The following is a 24866-nucleotide window of genomic DNA, read 5'->3' as shown; positions in this document are numbered from 1 at the left end:
GCTTGTCACTGTATATATTGTCATATGACCACAACCACATGTCACGCATGCGCCTCCTTCGTCATGTCGTTGTACAAGATCATGCATGGGTTTCTGTTTTGTTAGACCTTTTGCCTGATGATAAATCATATTTTGTGCATATAATCATAGAAACAATCAGAAAATATATGTTGTTTGACGAAGATCTCATCGTAAGCGACGCAACAGAAAATTGTAGAAAATGCAGTGCATTAAAAATTATACCTATTATTTAAACTGTATTATTATCGTTATTTTACGTTCATTATTTGGGACTATGTATCTACATGACATGGTCGTCTCTTTGCTTACACGTTCATGTCATACAATTGTCATGAGCAGATGTGATTATGGCTTAATACCCTTTTTGTTTTCACGTTTCTCAGGTAAAAAGAATGGAATAAACATAGGTTTCATTACTGAACTATTGGCATCCGCGCCTGAAGTAGAATTCCATGGCATCCATGGACTGGGCATCCCGAATACCACAGCCTAGTAGGAGCAGGGGGTGTCGCGGACTTGATGTGACGCATGGCGTTGTAGATCGATGCTCATGAAGTCAATCACTTCACTCTCGCTCGAATATTTACAGCCCGTAGCTAACGTTGAAAAAGACCAACACAGACAAGTGAAACCTACACTGTCAACAAATAGACAGAGTGTTTGGTACCGAATGTAAAATCAATAGCATTTTATGCACACATGCATTTTAGATTTGTCCAATGTGTTGTCTGTCGGCATGTGTGACAGATGGCAAGTGCTGTTTGCCACGACTGCTGTCGGGGTCAGGTAAATTCCAGAAATTCGAGGTTGCGTGTGTGTTATTGTGTTGGTTTGTGGAACAGGTTATCCTATACTGAACGACGAGGCGTTTGCCGATCGTCAGATCCATCAATGAGCGTTTAATTAAGAGTATGGGTATATCTCACCGCAGCCTCCCCAGGCCCAGATCGATCTCAGGGGGGTGATTGATGGGGATGATTACCCTTTTCTAGTCCTTATTGATTAACACTTGTCGTCATTAGGTCGATTTCATTTACACTGATAGTCCTGTCATAACTATACTACCACAAAGACGTATACGTCCTTGACTACCACAAGTGCCCAAAGCAAACGGGGAGGGGAGATAACTCTCATCGGTGTTCAGCTCTGACTATAATCCATCACTCAGCAACGCTCCGCTCTATGTTGGCAGCCTGGGCGTAGATTTTCAAAGCTCTCTCAGAGCTAAGACAGTCGTAAGTTGATGTTGATGTATGGTATTTACGACCATCTCAACACTTAGAGAGCTTTGAAAATCTAGGCCCTGGCCCTGGCCCAGACATTAATCCAGAAATTGACATGAGCACGCAACCGGGATACGTGTTCGGACATCTATGAACAGGTCTGCGCACTGAAGCGTACCCCACAGCTCCTGTTGATTGTTTATCACGTGTCCAAAAACCCTTAGGCATATGTATGTTACTGACAACTTATAATCGTAAGTTTGAAAGTGCAGTTCCGCACAGGAATTCCTACATGAGCCCAGGGAACAATACTACCTATAAGATCAACGCGTATTTACATGGTTTATGTTTTACAGAGTACCCCCACCAATAAAATAATTGTGATGATTTATTTGAAAAAACAGCAGCACGAAAACACAGACTGGCGTACGGTAAAATGTATGCTCCCTGCCTGATGTTCATCTAATTGTAGAGAATCAACAATTAACGATAATTTTATGGGGCTCCGATCCCTTTGCGAAAGGGGTTCTCGAACATTTGGCGTTATAGAATGTTCAGTTCACTCTCTCATTCTGCTTATGCCTTGGTATTCAGCGCGTCATGCAATAGGGGACAGGCGGATACACTCGGTGATCAATGGAGTATTCACATATGCATGGTACATAGCATAACCGGCAGAGTCACAGGTGGCGTCCTGCCTTAACATCGCTATATAAACCACAAGGTCACACGTCAGGTCACACAAAGAGGGTGCGCGGAAGCTTCATTATTACACGATCACAGTATCACTGTATAGAGGCTAGTTGTATGGGAAACGCGACATCCACAGCCTGCATATATTACCATATTAGGACAACCATTTGCACCGAGAAATAGGTTTGATATATTTATGTAAACTCATGAAGGACGATATAAACTGTACATTTCAATAACAATCATGAAAATTAGACCATATACTCCGTTATGATAACTCTCTGTCTTTAATAAGAGATTGATATTTACATGTTTCTTCCGAGAAAGAATTAACAAAAATATTTAGGTCTAGACGTTGTTTGTGAACTGAAACTCGGTAACCTGTAAGCTGCAAACGCCCCCATCCAATCAACCTCCACCACACACGCGGGCACATGCACACACATTTCATTTATTCTGACAGTCACGCACTACAGGTACCTAATATACTGCCACCCACTCACCCAAAACACACTGGTTTTGAAGCAGTCTGTTCATGTATACATTCGCAAGTTGTATATATACTCATAGAAACTATTATATATAACAATAAGGGAACACATGAAAGTACAAGTGTTCCTTTATACTTTCCCAGGTTTCTTCACAAGGTATGTATTGCACTGTGTTTGAAAGTCTGGAAATAAATATAGGAACACTTGTACTTTCATGTGTTCCCTTATTCTTTTCCAAGAGTATATTATCACAGTCATTAACAAAATACTTCTACATGCATAATCCCTGAAATTATTAGGTGGTATATAAACACACACACACACACACACACACACATACACACATATATGATCACAATTTGTGATCACAAAAATATCACCACCACCACCACCCCCACCACTACCACACCCCACACACACACACACACACACAAAAAAGAAGAAAAAAAAGCTGTATCTGCGCATCCATGCGTCAGCTATACGCATTTCGTCACACACTCGCACTCAGGCAGGCGAAATAATTTACTTCACCCATAAAAATACATTCGAGCTCTCCAGACGCTTATTATACACAAGACGATTCGTCTTGACTGCCTGATTGTAGTGACCTCTCATGCTGCACGTTATATTCACAATATGTTCCCGATTCAGCGCTGGAAGTTTGCCCGTAAACACCATGTTCAGGGATTATGTTTGTGAGTCATGTAGTTCTTCGATCTGTCCTAAAACAGCGTTATATTGTTGTGAGTGACATCCAGACTCTTGTTTATGCCCGTCCCCAAGACAAAGACACTCGTGAATCCTTCTCCCTCAGGCCGAAAACCTCGCGAGAGTTTTATTACAACTGATGAAAACACTATCTCAAAACATGAGAGAAAGTAATACCGTTGTTGATGACGAGGCTTAGGATGAATGTCCTTTCCATGCGTTATTTTTATTTTTCAGTACAAATAGGGTCATATTTAATTCAAAGAATCGCCGAGACGTTCAAACCTGTCCATTTGGACTACATTGGTATAAATCAGAGGTAATTATCTTCCGTTTATGCTAAAGGATATTCTTTATTTCACATTGTTTGGGAAGTGTAGACAATAACTGTCAGTTGATAGGGCTGAAGGAATTTCATGCCATGATGTATATCGTGTTGTGCGCCCATAGTCGTTCATCATGTGTCATTTGACTTAAATCTGGCCTGTTTTCGCTATAAGCGTTGTGAAACATTGCAGATGCCGATCTGGCTCCGACAGTGTAATGAGAAAGAACTCAGCATTTCCTCATGCTTTACATCAGTTGCAGATACACACATAGACTAACGCTTAGTCTCTGAATAGATATACTTTTGATAGTAACAAACAAACCCATTTAAATTGAAAAGGAGCCCTAGGGAGAGAGAGGAAATCTAGACTTGCTTTATTTAGGGCTTTAGCACTGCAGGGAAGGCTAGGCAGTGGGGAAAATAATGTGGTTCAGGGACTGTGAGACCGACTAATACACACACTATAGGTCAGAACGCCGGTTCAAAGTGGTTACTTGACTAAACTGATGGTAACTCTCATACTAGTCTGTCGTACAGACCCTGAAGCAAATATATCCAAGAAAGCCCACACAGGTCTAGCAAATGTGGCAAGTCTAGATTTCCTCAGCTTCAGCTTCTGAAAATGAAGAAAGTCTCAGGGCTCCTTTTCATTATATATTTTTTTTTATACTATGAACTTTTTTCAGTAAAATATGTTCATTTCAGAGATTAGCTGTTAGTCTACTCTCATACTTGAACATTGGTTTACGATAGTCCTAGCGTTAAGATCGATCTATAGAATGGAGCTCAGTTTTAAAATATGCACAATTCTCGGAAAGTTATAAGAGTGAGTGAGTGAGTTTAGTTTTACGTTGCTTTTAGCAATATTCCAGCAATATCACGGCGGGGGAACCAGAAATGCGTTTCACACATTGTACCCATGTTGGGAATCGAACCCGGGTCTTTGGCGTGACGAGTGCACGCTTTAACCACTAGGCTACTCCACCGCCTAAAGAAAGAATAATGTACGAATAAAGTCTGACGCCCCTTTTCTATAGTCTCTTACTTCACTCAAAACACCTTTAACAAATACTCAACAATAAGTATTTGTAGTTAACGAACTTGTTTTTCTACAAGTGAGCAATATTCCAGTGAAATCGATATGATTCTTCTATTTTGACGGATGACAAAGTAGACAATTTATGGATAACATTTTCTGCATCATGCTGTAAAAGTGACGATTTGGCATCAGTCCTTACACTATACCTCTTAAGCTCATCTGTATGTTTACGGAGTAAAGCACTGTTTTATTCAGCTTGAATTTTTTTTCTTGGATTTTTGTTTCGATTTACACATATTGCTGAGGTGCGTACTAAAGTACTGTCGGAAATAGAAAAAACACTATCCGCAATTTATGTAGTTAATATGTGAAAGTGTGGAATATCTGTTAAGCTAAGTTCGGCCTAACTACAGTCTCTGTGGTAGGGAGATAGGAAACGTAAAAACATGGACATGGAGAGATTAGTGCAGAGATGAGCAATATGGGTTTTTTCTAAGTCCAAGTCGACCTGTTTGGAACAGACTTTGGCTTTATGCAAATTAGTGTGCGATTATATTGTATTACAAAGGACACTTTTTAAATGCCCATTTTGAAATTAGACTAAGCTTCATTAGAAACGATAGCTGACGTACAAAATAATATTTTGACTTAAGGATGTAGCTACCATGGAGTCTCACTACCACTATAAAAACAAACAGACATGGGGGTCTCGAAAGCAAAGCCAGGTCCGGTGTCGCAGACGATGGTTGGGGTCGGGGATAGAGATATCAGCTAAGATAAGATAATCCTTTAGGGGAATAAAACTGGGCAAGTAACAATTTACAAAAAATATTCAGTCCTGTCGGTCTTCGGGTGGCCATACTACCTATATATTTTGAGACATTTAATACGATGGCTGATTTAAGCCTTTCTATGGGTATCATACTGTTTTACATATCTCAACATAAACTTTATGAAAAAAAAGACACGTAAGATGTTAATCAATATTTGAGACATATTCAACACGCAATAAAACGCATAGAATATATTTGAGATGACCCCTTGTGCCTGTAGGCAGCACGTGCATTCCATGCTCGGTGTGTCGACGGTCCGTCATCATACCTGGCCTAGCGACCTAATTGCCATCTATAGTCTGATCTATTGTTTTAAGCAGCTATTCGTATTTTTTCTAAGTTTTGCCCGATTTTACGAGTAAACATGCTTTTCTGGATATCCTATTATGCATCCCACTGAATGCCCAGTTAAGCCGATGTGGGTTATTTCGACATACATGTATGCTATTTGCAATTGTGTAAGTTTTAGGGATACAGAGTAACAGCCAAAACAAACAGTTTTTTTCTATTTCCGACAGTACTTTAATTGCTAGGTTTTATTATAAATGTATACAGCTGTGGCAGTTATCGCGGTGGTTTGGTGAGTGAGTTGGGTTAGATGCCACATTAAAGAGTAGTTCATGCACCCCTCAGAGCTTCAGCTTAGTGTGCAAGGGAAGACGTATGTGACGCTTGCGGGCCATAGAGGTTTACTTTTGTGGTAAAACCCACGATAACACGATCCTTGTCTAAGAAACACAACAGTTACTCTGCACAGCCAATTGTCGCTGTCTACACAGTTCGACATATGAGTGTTTGTGAATTTATTGCGTGCCTTTTCGCATAACCAACATACAAGAACGTAATCTTGCTCCTACACAGTACAGTTGTCCGAGTGAACTAAAATGGCTAATATTTGCCTTAAGTGGCCACCCACGTGCAGCCCTGATGAGTTACTTCCCCTCGTTAGATTCTATATCCGTTTCCGTTTACAATTTCCTGATGAATTCCATGACAAATATAGAAACACGGTTGGGTTTCTGGCATAACAAACGCAACAGGAAGCATTTATGGAAAAGTACTCACATGTGTTGTTATGAGTAAGCTTCCGTTTCGGCATGCTGTATTGTAATGCAGTAATATTCTATTTTATGACATGTGTCACATGATGATACAGAGAGTTCAAGTTGAAGGTCAAGGTTACTTAGCTGCAACCTTTATACATCACTGTTTTAGCTCTTAAAATGGCGATTAAAACATCCAAGGTTATTTTACTATACTTACTAGAGACTGTCTAACGCGTACAGACCATAAAGATTACATAATTTATAAGTATAAACATTTTACCTAAAACATATTTCTATGTTTGCTCTATCTCGAATAGTTGCTGGTTCACAGGAAATGTTACTGTGCACGAGAAGACGGACAAGCTGTTATTGCCAGAAACCACATTCTGATCAAAGTAAATCAATCAAGTTGGTTATGATATCCATAATTGTAACAAACACAGAGTGATCGTTTGGAAGTAGTTTCAATGTTTACATCAACTCAAAACATAGTGAAAGTTTGTATACTATGTGACGTGTAGCTAGATATTACGTTCTATGTATTTGTGAATCCATGGCCCAGGCCTGTAACGGGAAATCTCTTTTCTGGTGCCCGTCGAGGGTTCGATTCCTGGTCGCTATATACCAAAATGCGTTGAAAGAGGGTATTTGCTCCTACCGTGGATCTTGGCATAAAGGAGTCAGTGAGTTGGGTTTTAAGCCCCGTTTACCATTATTCCAGCACTATCACGGCTGGGGACACACGTTGGGCTTCACACGTTGTACACATGTGGGGAATCGAACCCGGGCCTTCGGCGTGACGAGCGAACACTTGAAACAACTGGGCTACCACACCGCCTCTCGGCATAATTGAGATACGGCAAGAAGCTGAAACTGTGGCATGGTATGGCATGTCAGTACTGAAAGCGGCGTGAGTCTAATCTAGGCTGTACACTCACGCATATAAACGCACCCGCATGCGCACGCACCTACTGTGTTATCATGTACCGCGATGATACGTCATGTATCAGCCCTACACTGCTTCCAGAGAAGCCCCTTATAGAATGCCAGATAGATCCCATTTGTCATCTCTTGGTACGAGGACAGGGATTTACTTCACAAAAACAAAATAATTACCACGATTCATCTCGTGAATGTACAAAAGAAAAGTGATTTGTCGCCAAAGCGCATATTTCATCTCAAGAAGCGGGGGGACAAAATAATCTCCTTCTTTAAATAATCCTCCTGTCGTATTCTAATCTGAGTGGAAAGTGTAGAATAAACCGCTTATCCCGCTTTTCATTATATTGGCGTGTGTGACGTCACAATGTGTGTGTGTGGGGGGGGGGGGCGTGTTTGACATACCTTATGGCATTAAAGAGGATGCTCTCATAGCTGTGCATACATTGAAAGGTATAAATATTGTAGTGTGTGTTTCCATACGAAGTTCCATAAATATGATCTATGAATAGGAAATTACACTACATTTCGATATTGGTATGTTTTAAGTATAGCTGTAATATTTGTAGTATATTGGATGCAACAATTCACCGAACAGTGAAGGGAATGGATATAATTTATAGAATGCTCATGTCGGTAGGCAGGGCGGTGAGTTAGCCTAGTGGTTAAGCGTTTGCTCGTCACACCGAGAACCCAGGTTCGATCCCCCACATGAGTACAATGTGTGAAGCCCATTTCTGGTGTACCCCGCCGAGATATTACTGGAATATTGCTAAAAGTGGCGTCAAACCAAACTCACTCACTCATGTCGGTATGCACGATCGTCAGGTTATTTGTCTCCACGTGACTACACACGTGTTTTTGTTCAGTCTCTGTTCAGTGAATTCTCTTCAGAGTGAGGCTGCCTAAACACCTCGACGCCAATTCCCAGTCTACTTCCACGTAATGTCCGAGATAACCCCGCAATAAATCACTGAATACCAATACCTTCTAGATAGATGGATCTGATGCATTAAGAATTTACAAACCCATTGGGTTCATCTTCGGTGGTCCAGGGTGCTATATCTCCAGTTTGTTATGATACATACCCTGGACGCATGCGCTATCATAAATTCTAATGACATGGAATATCCGTGTACTCAGATAGATCTAATAAGAGAGAGAGAGAGAGAGAGAGAGAGAGAGAGAGAGAGAGAGAGAGAGAGAGAGAGAGAGAGAGAGAGAGAGAGAGAGAGAGAGAGAGAGAGAGAGAGAGAGAGAGAGAGAGAGAGAGAGAGAGAGAGAGAGATATCCTATCCTCAGTATAAGGGATAGGCTAGAACGATGGAGATAGTGACGTCCCTACGAAATCGTAGCTCTGATGGTGAACGCGTCCGGGCTATTTTTGTTAATACGACGGATATATAATCCCCTGTATATACGAGGGTGGGTTGTGTCCTGAATGGCTTAAATTTAATTTGATCGGACTGCCAGCCGACCAAAGTTATCGTCCAGCCGGAATACCGTACATTACGACCTCACCATCAATAGAGGCCCATCGACTATTATTACATCGCATGAATCACCGAGACAGTTGGTTAAGTCACATTCTGTCGCATACACCTGGGTTGGTATTTGGATACGCTCGTGTCATGTCAACCTTTTCAATTCATGGCGGTCATTTAGAACGTATATTTATGTGAGGATAGCAAATCAAAACTAACAATGAACGCGTGTGTTTTTAGTTTCTCTACAAAAGACTTTTCCTCCAAACGTCTAACGAGTTTCGAACCTATCCCATAAACGAGAACAACCCATTATTTATCTACTTTGGCGTTGTGTGTTTTCATGAACAGGCCTGTTGTTGTCAACATTTGAACGACTAATAATTATCTCCGATCACTACCCGCTGCAGTTATGTCCCCTTTATATTACCAGAGGACTTCTGAACACGACCATATTCTAACGTAACTTACACAAGTCCATTACAAATTACTGAGGCGGTCAAGAACACGATTTGCCATTATTGCACTGGTCACTGTGGTCAGCGAAGCAGGAGCTATTTTGAGGAAACCTAATGATCCTGGATTACGCACCCTGACGCTTGCAGGTGTCGCTATGACCTTATAAGGTCAGGTGGAAAACGTAAAGCGTTGGCCTCCTATTGAGAAGACAATGGGGATACAGCAACCCGGATGATTAAAAGGAATGTCAGTTTGAATTTCGCATCTCCAGAAACACAAGTCACGCTTTTGATTGGCATTTTAGAATTAATTTAGAAATGATAAGTAATAACAGAGTTAGATGCTTTATGGATGTCAAACGAGACAGCGGTATCTATACCGTAGGGGCACGTACACTATATGTAATAGTGAGGGAGTGAGTTTAGTTTTACGCCGCACTCAGCAATATTCCAGCTATATGGCGGCGGTCTGTAAATAATCGAGTCTGGACCAGACAATCTAGGGATCAACAGCATGAGCATCGATCTGCACAATTGGGAACCGATGACATGTGTTAACCAAGTCAGCGAGCCTGACCACCCGATCCCGTTAGTCTCCTCTTACGACGGTTACGCATGGGTTACCGAAGGTTCATTCTAACCCGGACCTTCACGGGTCCTATATATAATAAAGAAGTTGTCATTCATATAGCATGTTGCCTGTATCGTTACATAAATAACACTAAAACTGCTTGTTCATTCACCATATCACGGTTCTCAATAGTATTTTGAGGTCAGTGACAGTAGACATCTCTAGAGGAGATGATTGCGGCTGCTACTATGAACGTTAAATATTTATGAGTGAGCAAAGAAATTCATAAGGTAACAGACATATAGGAAAGCTTGACATACATTCATCATGCTGATTAATCGATGCTGTTGCAGTGTAACGCGAGTACACAAACATCGATTGTACCATTCAGCATGTATTGCCTCTGCACCGTGAACAACGGATCAGCAGCCGTCGTTAAACGTCGACTACAGCAGTAGCACAGTTCAACAAAATCAATGCAACGTCAAAAAATTAAAACGGCGAATGATTTTGTCGTTCAGCCAAGCATGCAACACGGACATGAGTTAATGCTTGTCAAGCGCACCTTGCCGGCTCCAGCTGCCGAGCGCAGGTAATGTGTGGTGCACAAGGGCGTCTGCGACATCAGTACCGGCTGTTGTTCTCGTGGTGTGTCTGGGCACAAAACGCCCAAATACCTTTTTAACATACGATGTCCTGTGAATATCATGTCTGTCACCTGGGCTTTTACACGCATGCGCTGCTGTCAGACATTTGAGACCTGTTACATCAAGTTACAGAAGCAATTGCAATGTGCTGCACAAGATGTAAGCTGTGAAATCAAACACAAGAAACAACTTATGAAATGTATCTTGTGTTATATTCAGAGGTCCATATGCTCAGCCAGTAAACCTGTAATATGTAGGCTGCCTGTTTCAGTCTATCACTGTTGAGTGCGGGCTTTGTGTTTGCATGCAACAAAGCTAAAGGGCCCGGATTTTATTCCCTGCATTGTTCCCGGACGCTGTGGACCGGGCACCCTGCTGTGATCTGGCCGGGTCGGTTTTGAATTATTGATAGCAACGACATCAGCCGGTATTGTAACGCCAGGTAAAACCAGCTGTTGTCAGGCTTACCTGTGCTATTGTAAAAACACTGCAACGTGGGTGGTGTTTTCTGGTGTTTGAAAACACATGTTCAAACATAGAAACATTTATACGTTGTAAGGTTGAAACGGGAAGGGAAATATATACGTGAGTGCTCATAGGTCATAACTCATGGGTACTCGTTTACGAAGCCCTCAAAATGGCCGATCCAGAGGTGGAGGAGTGAGTGAGACATCAGGGGTATATGTATGAACATCCATGACATAGGCGGATCCAGAGGGGGGATGCAGGGCTGACCCCCCCCCCCCCATGTCCTGAAAGTTTATTAAATGACCCATGTACCCTACCTAGTACTATATAAAAGGATATATAAAAGTACTAGGGTAGGGTCTGTATACCTATATGTCTTTCTGACGCTGTTTCTAAGCGTGACACGCCCCTGTGCTTTTCTCAAGAGTGTGCACCCCCACCCCCCACCCCTCCTTTTTTTTTCTCAAAACGCTGTATCCGCCCCTGCCTGAACGCTCTTCCAGGGGAGAAAAAACTCCTGAAATCACGGGAAATACTAAAATTAGGCCTTGTTCTGATAAGACGAACAATTTACTTCACCAGAATTCTAGCACAACTTGTTTGACATGCTGGACTCGAATAGAGTCAAATAAGTTATGTAATCAATGTTTACGCATGTCGACATGGTGATACCAGGAAAAAGTAAGCGGGAAGTTAGGTGGATGTGTAGGTTCCTTCTATCAGAGACCCTTGCCAGCAGGCTGAACGCGGACACTACTCTCTGGGTGGTCACTGTACACCCTGAAGGTGTATGCTACACTCTGACTGGTCACTGTACACCCTGAAGGTGGATGCTACTTGCTTTGTTATCAAAACACAAGTTGAATCTTCATGCAAGTTACTGTGTAGCTTAGAACAAGTCTCCTAGCAGGAACCTTTGCTTGTCGGAGGCCGCAAGTGAATACATAGGATTGTCCGGCTCCAAGGTGTAGACTATATAGTGCCACCCTGCCCCGACGGCATGGAACGTTGCTCAGTATGGCAATCACTGGATTGTCTTGTCCAGATTCTATTGTTTTCATGCTACCATCATACAGCTGGAATATTGCTGAGTGCGACGTTAAACAACAAACACAGAATTTAGGTCATTAATAATTATCGCTAATAAAATGTCAATGACATCAATATCAACACCACCAATTCCGTTCCGGAGTTCATGCTTGCAGGAATCGATCATATCTCGAAGCCATTCGAAGAAAGCCATAGGTAAATGATCAAATACACCAGGGAAATTTGCCCTACCATTTCGAAAGACAACATCAATTATATCATTAGTTCATGGACAAAATGAACTTACAATATCATGTGAAAGTAATCATTTATTCAATTCAAGCCCGTGTTTGTGACACACGGAGAAGTAACGTCAGAGACACCAGCGGTATCCCTTGACACATGACGCAGTTGTAATGATTACATTTGGACAGATCCGAGGCGCCTTTGAGTACTTGTCTGTCTGGTCTTCGCTCCTGTGGCCGGTGATTGAAGACACCTCTTCGGCACCCGGAGGTCATCACAGCTGATGGCGCTGCTCCTCCACAAGGGATCATATGTCCTGGATCATATGCCATGTCTCCATATTGTGAGTGGACCTTCTTCTGAGCTGCCTGATTACCGACACGAGGTCGTGTGATGCTGTCTGACTTAACCACCTGATCACATCCACGTGGTGACGAGAACACCCATCGACCTGTGCCTAACAGGTGGCGCGTAGACCTTCACCTTTACCTCCCTATGAGCTATTTCAGCAGTACCACCCACCCTAAACCAGTGACCCAGTTATGTGAGTATGGCAAGGTAACCCTTTTGGTCCTCTCCCAGGTCATGTTACATAACGCCGCGGGCAGTAATGGGCGAGGGATATTACATTATATTTCAAGTTCAAGTTCAGTTTATTCTAAAAAAGCACATATGGTGGTACAAGAGAAAGTGAAACATAATTCATATAGATACATATAAACAAACATGACAAATTGACAGGTAGAGGTACATATGCCTGGTTGGTAAACATTTCAATCAAATATCTTCAGGGGTTTCACATTTATATAAGTAATGAAATTCATCACCTATTGCTGGTGACTTGCAAAGTGTACATGTTCTATTTTCTCTAGCAACGACCAGTTTCTACCGGGAGATTGCGATGACATGTTCTGTATTTCAAAATAGGAGAGTAAATATAAGGTCGTTTTCTCTGTAAACATCATAGAATCGCCCGCATATTGTTTGTGCAACGTGACGAGCTGAGGGTGAAAAAGATATATTTATGGTAAGTATAAATTAGGTATAAATCATATTGTGTTATGTCCTAGTCACTTGAACAAGTGAAACTAGTTGGTTTAGTTCCAGTGAGAATTCCTCAATTTTCATGAAAATGATATCTTAGTTCTCGCTATCAGACTTGGGGCGAATCTTGTCCTGGGGTCAGATGCTGATTACTGCTAAGGGACGCAGTTCTCCTACCCGTACACCCTGGGGTGCCTTGACTGCAGGACGCACCACAACTGAATCCTTCCCTCAGTGTGGTCTATCTAGCGGCTTGTAAATTTAGTCTGGGACAGAAAATCCAGTGACTGATGTCAGGTGTCGCGTCACTCCTCATCGAAGTACAATGACGCTCTGTCAACAAAACATAAAGCCGCACAACATGAATCTTCAAGTCGCTTCATACAAGCACATGGCTTTGCGGACATAAGCCAACAACAATTGGCAGCCGGGTCCAGATAGCACCACAGATCTAAGAAGGTGTTACTTGACTCCAGATTCCAAAAGAAGACGTATATAATGATTCTGTTCCTGATGCAGTTAGCGGCCGTAAAGTTACGAGTCCCGTGATGGGACCACGGACCTTCTAATCGGACATCGGGCATCTTGTCCATGTGGCCATGCTTACGGTTGTTACCAAGATGACAATATGTTCCCTGTGGAATGACACCACGCCCCTCTACACTGGCATGGCATTACCGTCATATGCAATGTTTTCTACAATGGACCCGGAGAAAGCCCGGTCTCTCTGTGAAGACGAAATGTGGACGTTCTGATAAGCGGATCAGCAAAAGCGTATCTACTTCTCGGAACGAAGCAGTCATAAGAGCATATTCATTTGCACGACACCCATAACATACTTAAACGACCTTTTCCGAATGTACATAATAAAGGATGCTACATTACACTGGTATGGATGTGTTATAGCATCTCAACCCAAAAGAGTAGCATCAAGGTTATATTTGTTTTGGGTGTGGATATTCTATCGTTAAAACCAAAATTTCCAAATGGAGTTGGTAAAGAAGAGAAGCTAAATATGTTCATCAAGCTAACATCTGATTGGGTCAAAAACCCAAGCACTAACCGTAGAGACGGGGCGGTAAAAAGTCGACCAGTGTCCACCTGAGGTGCGGAGGTGCATGCCGGCAGGTGTTCATGCAGAGAGGTATCGTATGAGAGTGAGTTTGTTTTGCGCCACTTTTTGCATGGCAGGGGACATGCATCCCACTCTGCATTCTCTTCCCACAGAGGTTACTCCTGTCATATCTTCCTACGTAACCTCTGTTCTAATACGGCCCTTTCATGGTGTGAGCGTTCAAGACTCGTGATTGGAGGCAATCAGATTTAGTTGTGCAATCAGCGACGTTGTTTCAAAAGTGATCATTCGCAAGGCCTCGGTAATTTCCGTATGCTTCGAGAAAACTAAACTTCTTCCCCTGCGCGATGCGCAAACGTTTCTTCTAGACAGAACTCAGTCACGTATGGCGGATCAGTGGCGTCTCCATCGCCCTCGTTGACAACGGACAAGCTAGCCATTAAACGTCTTGTGTGTAACATCAACACAAGTCCCCGGCAGATGGGGGATATTTGTGGCCCCACATTTGCTTGTGTTAGTCAAGTTGAATCTAAGCCGATGTAACACGTGTTCTGATTGGATAGAAAGAAGGGAGATAATTCGTGTTGCGATCTTTTGCCGCTAGGGGATTTTACGAGAACCGGGAAATATGGCCATATTAGAACAGAGGTTCGTAGGAAGATATGACAAGTAACCTCTGTGGGAAGAGAATGCCCACTCTGCGCCCATGAGGGGAATCGGTGTGACGAGCAGTATCGTATAGCAGTAACATATCTTATGTAATGAGATGTATAAAGGCTGGAATCTGTATGGAGTTACCGACAGATATTAATGAGTCCACGATCATAATTGAGTCCATTTGAAATTTTATATGACTTGCAGGCGAACACGCCATTAGGGTGTCTCTCAAGAGACCACATATGGGTGTGAATGACATACTGGTTACTGGCAGTCATTTCTTAACGGGAATTTCCACTGGGATGAAATCTCATTTAAACAGGATTTATCAGAAAATCACCATCCAAGTGATCTGAGGAAGAGGCGTGCAAAGTCACTTCCTTGAGCGAGATTTTGCAGTCGTTATTCCGGTATGTTTAGTTTCAACGAAACAAAACATTTTCTTTTGATTATAGCTCTAAAAATACAACGAAATTTACAATTATCTTGTAACAATTTATTTTGTGTTTTTTAACGAAAAATATTCTTTTTCAACAGTCTGCATGCATGACTATATTTTTCAGTCATTTTCTGCGACAATTCTTTTCTATTCTATGTCAGGCTTACCCCACGGAATATCAAACAGTCTGTCACAGTTCATCACACCTATCGTATAGTGTCTGTTGTACACTACACTGTATGCCCCAACCCAGACACATGCTGACCACGTGTTTCCGGTGTACCTTTTGTTGACAGAGGTGTCACAGACAGAAGGAGGTAACTGATCCATACGGTGCGTGGTCTCTGTACTCACATGCTGCTACACCGCCGGGGTCTCTGTGCTCAGTGAGAGAGGAGCCGATATACGTGGTGTAAACACGTGCTGAGGGTCTATACACTGAGTAAACGATGTGCCATTTTACCTGGCGTATACACCTGTTCTTAGAGGTCTCTGTGCTCAGTGAGAGAGGAGCCGATATACGTGGTGTAAACACGTGCTGAGGGTCTATACACTGAGTAAACGATGTGCCATTTTACCTGGCGTGTACACCTGTTCTTAGAGGTCTCTGTGCTCAGTGAGAGAGGAGGCGATATACGTGGTGTAAACACGTGCTGAGGGTCTTTATACACTGAGTAAACGATGTGCCATTTTACCTGGCGTGTACACCTGTTCTTAGAGGTCTCTGCGCTCAGTGAGAGAGGTGCCGATACACGTGGTGTAAACACGTGCTGAGGGTCTTTATACACTGAGTAAACGATGTGCCATTTTACCTGGCGTGTACACCTGTTCTTAGAGGTCTCTGCGCTCAGTGAGAGAGGAGCCGATATAAGTGGTGTAAACACGTGCTGAGGGTCTTTATACACTGGGTAAACGATGTGCCATTTTACCTGGCGTGTACACCTGTTCTTAGAGGTCTCTGCGCTCAGTGAGAGAGGAGCCGATATACGTGGTGTAAACACGTGCTGAGGGTCTTTATACACTGGGTAAACGATGTGCCATTTTACCTGGCGTGTACACCTGTAGTGAAGGGACAACTGCTCGGTGTGCGAGGAGGTATACATTTGTACTGAGGGATACATTGCTCTGTGTGCGAGATTCCGACATACATGATGTGAACATGTACTTGTGCTGACGTAGGATGCCGTTAGGAAACACATAGTATACACCCAGTCCAGTTTATCTAACGTTAATCCCACAAATATTTGATATTTACACTTTACTTACCAATGCAAGGGTTCATCGTGAAACGCATTATTTATAATTTCGTAACTCAATATTCCGCGGGCCTGTGATCGCCTGACGGAAGTCATTCCGTGTCGCCCTGTTATCGCCCTATAAACACCATTTGACTGACCGGCTTTGTGTCCTAATGTTTTAATGGTTTCCTCCAGGTGATCACTTGATCTTTGCAGCCTATGACAAGTGTCAGAAAGAAAGAAGCCGTATAGAAATTTATATTTCCCTTTAAATTATGGATGGGTTGTGTTACGGCTAAAATATGATATTGACTTTTGTTCGTGTAACCAACGTATGCACAAATTCCTTGAAATTGGTTTTAAATGGTAAAATAGTTGATATTGATGTGAAATGTGTTTTATTACCTTAAGCTTGCAGTTTGGCGACTGTTTTCAGCCCAGGGATGTTGTGATAACGTTTGCAGTGTCAAATCCTATTTTAGTGTCAATATTCATTAGCCCGGCAGTTTATGTGTCACCACGCTATATTCCATGTGTGACTCTTCTTTAGTCTAGACAAACGTTGGATTTAGAGTGCTAGCCACGCCGAGATACCAGGAGTCAGTTTTAACATGAATAGTATTCTGACTCAGAGTAATCCAGTTCCTGTTTTAACGTTTTAACGCCAAGCGTCAGGCACGGAAAACAAGACGCCCCATTTAACGTCGTTAATGTGACTCAGCCGGGGATCCGAACACAGACATCTATATGCCTATAAATAACGCACGCACGCGCATGCGCACATACGCACTTATGTACACTCGCGCAGAGAGAGAGAGAGAGAGAGAGAGAGAGAGAGAGAGAGAGAGAGAGAGGTGAGTGAGGTGAAATGGGTTTTAACGTCGTACTTAAGAATATTTCAGATAGAGAGAGAGCGAGAGGTCCACTCCATTGGAGTTAGATATAATTAACAAACGTAAATCAGCATTTGCTCACCCAGGAAAGGCATATAATGTAAGTTCTGTTCGGAGTACTTAAATTTCTATACATGCACCTACCTCCTGATGCCATTAGGATCCAAAGTGAAAATGCAGCCGTGGATTTCAACGAATTCTGTAATCCTCCTCAAGCTGAAACGCCACGTGTGGTGTCACACCCGACGCTATCTATTACAAGTCTATTTAAACTGCGTCTCGGTAATTCGAAGAATACCAAACCGAAAGTAGAAGGAAAACAAAAGGTTGAAACTGAAAGTATGAAAGGACAGATTCGTGATTCGAAGTATTAAACGCCTTGACTGCGCATACCGATAGTAGGAAGAAGAAAACAGGTGACACATTTGTGATTCAAAACATTTAACTGCGCATACAACACGACCACGGATTATCCTTTTGATGCTATGGAGTGTTGAATGTCATTTTACGCAATTTGTACTTTTTGTCTCAGAAGCTTGTGATGATTATGTCAGTAATCCATTGATAGCATTGCCTGCCTTGCTTGTGTGGAGCACTGACATTCCAGCAGTGACGTCATCTGCTGACGTCCCACTGTTGGACACTATCATAAATGACATGGGCACGCACGCACGCTCACACACACACAACCCCCGCGTGGGTTGCGTAGGATCTGCATTAAAGCTTGACTAACAGTTCATACCCATCCCATTTTCAGCTAGGTAGGAGACTTCCTTGGAGGTCCCTGAAAGATTTATTGTTTATTTAGCCTACACATTATTGTTTATATAGCCTGCACGGTATTGTTTATATAGCCTGCACGTTATTGTTTATATAGCCTACACATTACTGTTTATATAGCCTACACGTTATTGTTTATATAGCACACACATTACTGTTTATATAGCCTACACGTTATTGTTTATATAGCCTGCACGTTATTGTTTATATAGCCTGCACTTTATTGTTTATGTAGCCTACACATTATTGTTTATATAGCCTACACGTTATTGTTTATATACCCTGAACGTTATTGTTTATATAGCCTACACGTTATTGTTTATGTAGCCTACACATTATTGTTTATATAGCCTACACATTATTGTTTATATACCCTGAACGTTATTGTTTATATAGCCTGCACGTTATTGTTTATATAGCCTACACATTACTGTTCATATAGTCTACACATTATTTTTATATATCCTACACATTATTGTATATGTAGTTTCACATTATTGTTTATATAGCCTACACATTATTGTTTATATAGCCTCTACATTATTGTTTATATATCCCGCACGTTATTGTTTATATAGCCTACACATTATTGTTTATATAGCCTGCACGTTATTGTTTATATAGCCTGCACGTTATTGTTTATATAGCCTACACATTACTGTTTATATATTCTACACATTATTTTTATATATCCTACACATTATTGTATATGTAGCTTACACATTATTGTTTATATAGTCTACACATTATTGTTTCTATAGCCTACACATTATTGTTTATATAACCCACACATTATTGTTTATATAGCCTACACGTTATTGTTTATATGGCCTGCACGTTATTGTTTATATAGCCTGCACTTTATTGTTTATGTAGCCTACACATTTGTTTATATAGCCTACACGTTATTGTTTATATAGCCTACACGTTATTGTTTATATAGCCTACACATTACTGTTAATATATTCTACACATTATTTTTAAATATCTTACACATTATTGTATATGTAGCTTACACATTATTGTTTATATAGCCTGAACGTTATTGTTTATATAGCCTACACGTAATTGTTTGTATAGCCTACACATTACTGTTTATATAGTCTGCACATTATTTTTATATATCCTACACATTATTGTTTATATGGCCTACACATTATTGTTTCTATAGCCTACACATTATTTTTCACATAGCCTACACATTATTGTTTCTATAGCCTACACATGATTGTTTATATAGCCTACACATTATTGTTTACATAGACTACACATTATTGTATATATAGCCTACACATTATTGTTTATATAGCCTACACATTACTTTGGGAATGACATAGATTACTAGTGAGGTGATTGTTCAGCTCTTCTGAAAACTCAGCCAAGTCAAAATAAGAATTTTGGGCTCCCAACTTAAATCGGCAACCATAATATTATGGACGCCCCCTGCCCCAGTCACATAATTATGCCATCCTGATCTCAGCAACTGTCTGCACATGTTTAGTCTGAGTGATTCATGCCGTGAATCTGGGAGGGAATCATCATTTCGTCTCGTGCCATATCCTGCTCTTTCACACAATTCCTTTAGAAAGTCTCGTCCCCCAACGTTCATTAAAGCAATCTTTAGAAGCGCATGCGCGAAGATATTGAAACCTCTGAAAAACATCTTTCAACTGTTAAACAAGGGTTGAGGAATTTCTTCCAAGAGAAAAATCAATATTTGGAACATTTTGTTGGTGGAGCTCCTCGCAAGAATAATTGCTGAATGCTGACAAATTTTCTTTGTTTAGGGAAGAGGGGGTTCACTGGCCGCGACGTGCACGTGAAGTTCAATTAGAAAGCGAATGCATTAACGTTAAGAAAGTCTCGGATCCTTGGTGTTAACCTCGACACTCTGGACAGAAGGGTCATCGATTTTACAGCAAATCATTGCAATATGATTTACAGTTCCAATGACAAATACGAATGCCTTCTGTCCATATATTACAAGTTACATGACACAGAGCGCTGAATGCAGGGTTGAGGGGATGGCAAAAGACGCCAATCAACTTTCGGTTCAAGTTCACCGTGGTCGATAATAAGTTTGTGAAGTCTTCCATGTAACCTGGTATTGTAATGCACAGTCAGGGGCGTTGGTTCAGTGGTTGGTAAATGTAGCTGGTCCAGCAATCTTGTGACTGTAGCCTTGTGTATACAGGGTGGCTGGTCCAGCAATCTTGTGACTGTAGCCTTATGTATACAGGGTGGTTGGTCCAGCAATCTTGTGACTGTAGCCTTGTGTATACAGGGTGGCTGGTTCAGCAATCTTGTGACTGTAGCCTTATGTATACAGGGTGGTTGGTCCAGCAATCTTGTGACTGTAGCCTTGTATATACAGGATGGTTGGTCTAGCAATCTTGTGACTGTAGCCTTGTGTATACAGGGTGGCTGGTTCAGCAATCTTGTGACTGTAGCCTTATGTATACAGGGTGGTTGGTCCAGCAATCTTGTGACTGTAGCGTTGTGTATACAGGGTGGTTGGTCCAGCAATCTTGTGACTGTAGCCTTGCGTATACAGGGTGGCTGGTCCAGCAATCTTCAAACTGCAGTCTCGTCTATACACGGTGGTTGTTTACGCAGTCTAGCCATGAAGCGAGTTGTATGCAGGGTGGTTGTTTCAATGCAGCAAACATATGCACGAAATGCACGCTCCTTGCAGTCCCTGCTTAAGTCTTCTATTTTTAGATGTTTCTTTGACCGATGTAAAGTTTATTAAAGTTCCATGTTTTCTGTTTGTTTTGTTGTTTAACGCCGCACTCAGCAATATTCCAGCTATATGGCGGCGGTCTGTAAATAATCGAGTCGGGACCAGACAATCCAGTGATCAACAACATGAGCATCGATCTACGCAATTGGGAACCGATGACATGTGTCAACCAAGTCAGCGAGCCTGGCCACCCGATCCCATTAGTCGCCTCTTACGACAAGCATGGGTTAGACCCGTGTTCGATTCCCCACATGGATACAATGTGTGAAGCGCATTTCTGGTGTCCCCCGCCGTGATATTGCTGGAATATTGCTACAAGCGGCGTAAAACCATACTCACACACTCATGGCTCTGAAAATGGCACAGGGCCCCCAGCCGTAAATCGCTGTGCAGAGTTGCGGTCCTTAGACGAGCCAGAATCCTATGATGGTGGGTTCGATCCTCAGTTTGATTTTTGTATTGTTAGCATCCTAACCTTGCTCGATAGTTTCATCAACATCTGGAACATCTGAGACCTGCATCACCTTGGGATCTCAATCCACATCACACTGACACGCACCGACACAAACTGAAATACCGCCGCGTTACGCGCAACGCCCTCTACATCAACGGCAGTTGACTCCACCTTTCCTAATTTGACTGACGTATATAACTACTGGTGGACAGGTGTTGCAAATATGTTACAATATCTCGCAGTCATTAGTATCATATTCAGACAGGAATTCAGGTTCTGATCACTCACACTGGCAGTAATGGCGGAGTCGATACCCCATGGGAGTGCTTGGCGGCAAACATCGCCTTCAGCAAGCCGTGCTACACAAAGGACACCCAAGTTCCTCCACTGAAGCTTGTTCCTTAGACCTCAAAACGGAATAATGACTTTTTAAGCAGAACACTTCAAACCGTTCTGAAATTGAATTTCAAAACTGCTATGGAGTGACAGCGGGTATTTATAGAATGAACTATAATTAGCGCACCGCAAGCGACGTGGGCCAAATCTGAGCGTCGACAAGCCTTGTCTGAAGATAGAAGGAAGAGCGAGATATTGCAATTACGCCGGCATCATCAACTCCGCTCACTACCCCGGGGCAGGCTGTCGTAACACAAACTTTCTTTTCGCAAAGATTTCTTGCAGGCTTTGTTCGAAATTCATCTGTATTGATCGAGCAGCGAATGGGTATGGGAGAGTATTCTGATACAGAGATGCGAATGAGACACCTAGACTAACGGACATCGTTTGATGTATACTTCTTGGGGAGCTAAGATTGTAATTCGAATACGCTCTGTATATTGTCTAACGGCGCCCTCAGAAATACGCCAACGACATATACCTTGCCTATTTCTGAGGGTGGGAGGTCCAGCAATCTTGTGACTGTAGCCTTGTGTATACAGGGTGGTTGGTCCAGCGATCTTGTGACTATTTTATGTAATGAGTGTAGCGTGAGAGTTTTTCCAAAAAATCCATTTCTTCACCGATTTCGTTCAAATTTGAAATATAAGTTACTCATAACATATAAAAACAATATACGGTTGCAAAAACTATAGATTTTTATTTTTAAAAATTATTGACCAAACAGTGATTCGAACCCCTGTGGTTGAGGGGATGACAAAACACGCCAATCAAACGTTCGGTTCAAGTTCACCGTGGTCGATAATAATTTTGTGAAGTCATGTAACCTGGTACCGTAATGCACAGTCAGGGGCGTTGGTTCAGTGGTTGGTAAATGTAGCCTTGTGTATACAGGGTGGCGGTCCAGCAATCTTGTGACTGTAGCCTTGTGTATACAGGGTGGCTGGTCCAGCAGTCTTGTGACTGTAGCCTTGTGTATACAGGGTGGCTGGTCCAGCAATCTTGTGACTGTAGCCTTATGTATACAGCCTTGTGTATACAGGGTGGCTGGTCCAGCAATCTTGTGACTGTAGCCTTATGTATACAGGGTGGCTGGTCCAGCAATCTTGTGACTGTAGCCTTATGTATACAGGGTGGCTGGTCCAGCAATCTTGTGACCTTGGTCCAGCAATCTTGTAACTGTAGCCTTATGTATACAGGGTGGCTGGTCCAGCAATCTTGTGACTGTAGCCTTATGTATACAGGGTGGCTGGTCCAGCAATCTTGTGACTGTAGCCTTATGTATACAGGGTGGTTGGTCCAGCAATCTTGTGACTGTAGCCTTGTGTATACAGGGTGGTTGGTCCAGCAATCTTGTGACTGTAGCCTTGTGTATACAGGGTGGTTGGTCTAACAATCGTGTGACTGTAGCGTTATGTATACAGGGTGGTTGGTTCAGCAATCCTAACCCTAACCCAAGCAACGATGCTGATCAATCTGAAACCCATAGCTACACGGAACAGTAAGCCAAGGTCTCTGACTCCTAACTGAACCATGGGTGTAACGAATCAACGAAGTAGAAATACATCGGGACCCTTTGACCCGAATTGTGAATTAAATATATCCACAAAAGGATGTTTATAAACCCGAACACATATGGAAACAGTATGTTATTTTTAAAACATACACCTGTGTCATATCATTAGTCATTCGTGTCAGCATAATTCAGTCACCTTGCTGAGCAGACACACCTTACCTTATTCAAAACGGATGCATGGCTGTGCTTTGTCCGGAAAGTAATTACCGCTTACGGTAACAATTATGTCCATGCCTATATTAGTCCCTTGGGAACAATTTAGCCTTCCTATCATGTTTTATTTAGACTACTCTCACTACGAGTTGTCGTGACAGATATGCAATAACCATGACAACCGAGATCGAGTTTCGAGATCTCTGTCTCACGGGGTAGTATTTGGGTTGGCCAAGTTGTTGGGTTTAACTCATCATAAACCCTTACCGGGTTCGATCCCCAAATGTCTATACTATTTCTTCAGTAACCATCTTCTTTATACAGGTTGTCTTTGCAAGCGTATCATATTGAATTTGTTGTTTAACTCCGTGCACATAAATAATCCAGCTAGCGGACAGTCATAAGGCTGGTACACATAGTCCGGTGACTGACAACAGCATTGATCTACGCTGACATGCTTCAGGTAAGTCAGCAAACCTGACTATCCGATCCCGTTTGTCTCCTCTGCCGTAGACCAAACGCCATGCGTATCATCGGAGCAGATACACCTTCTGCAGCCTACTGCGTGCGTAGTATAACTCGCGTGGCCCGGATAAACCTTGTATAAATTTTTAACAATTTGTTGAGTAAAACGAGTCTAGGTCCACTCACTCCTTTATTCCTTGATATTCCTGGTGTTTCCTAAGAGAGAATTACTCTCATTTACTTCACTCTATCACAGAACCCGTATACTTGCCGTAACGGCACGAATGGCCAATTTATCGGAATATCTATATACAGTAGGCTATTGTGCCTACAAATCCGGAAAAATACTTCGGTTTGAAATGGTCTGTTTTCGATCTCATAATTGCACAGAATGAAAAAGGGTTTTCGATACGTCTTCAATTGTGCAATGTTTGTTTTTATTATAACTTTGTTAGGTGACCACAGAGTAGCAGACGACATTTCGTTTCAGTGGTTTGTCAAGGCCGAATTAGACCGCCGTAATCGTCTATATTAGTGAGATTGCATCTGCTAAGGAGTTGCATAATTTGAGAAGTATTCCAATGTTAACAGTTCATAATATTCTGCAGAACTTTAGCACTGTTCGCGATGCGTACCGCAATACGTTTGGTACAAATCAACATATTTTTGTTACACAACCGACATCGCAGCGCACAGCTTGCCCTCGCTCATCCGATGTGGTCATCTAAG

This window comes from Haliotis rubra, unplaced genomic scaffold (genome assembly GCF_003918875.1).
Source record: "Haliotis rubra isolate DU_JTF1 unplaced genomic scaffold, ASM391887v1 Scf176, whole genome shotgun sequence".
In the NCBI taxonomy this organism is placed as follows: domain Eukaryota; kingdom Metazoa; phylum Mollusca; class Gastropoda; order Lepetellida; family Haliotidae; genus Haliotis; species Haliotis rubra.
Note: the sequence above shows the minus strand (reverse complement) of the source record.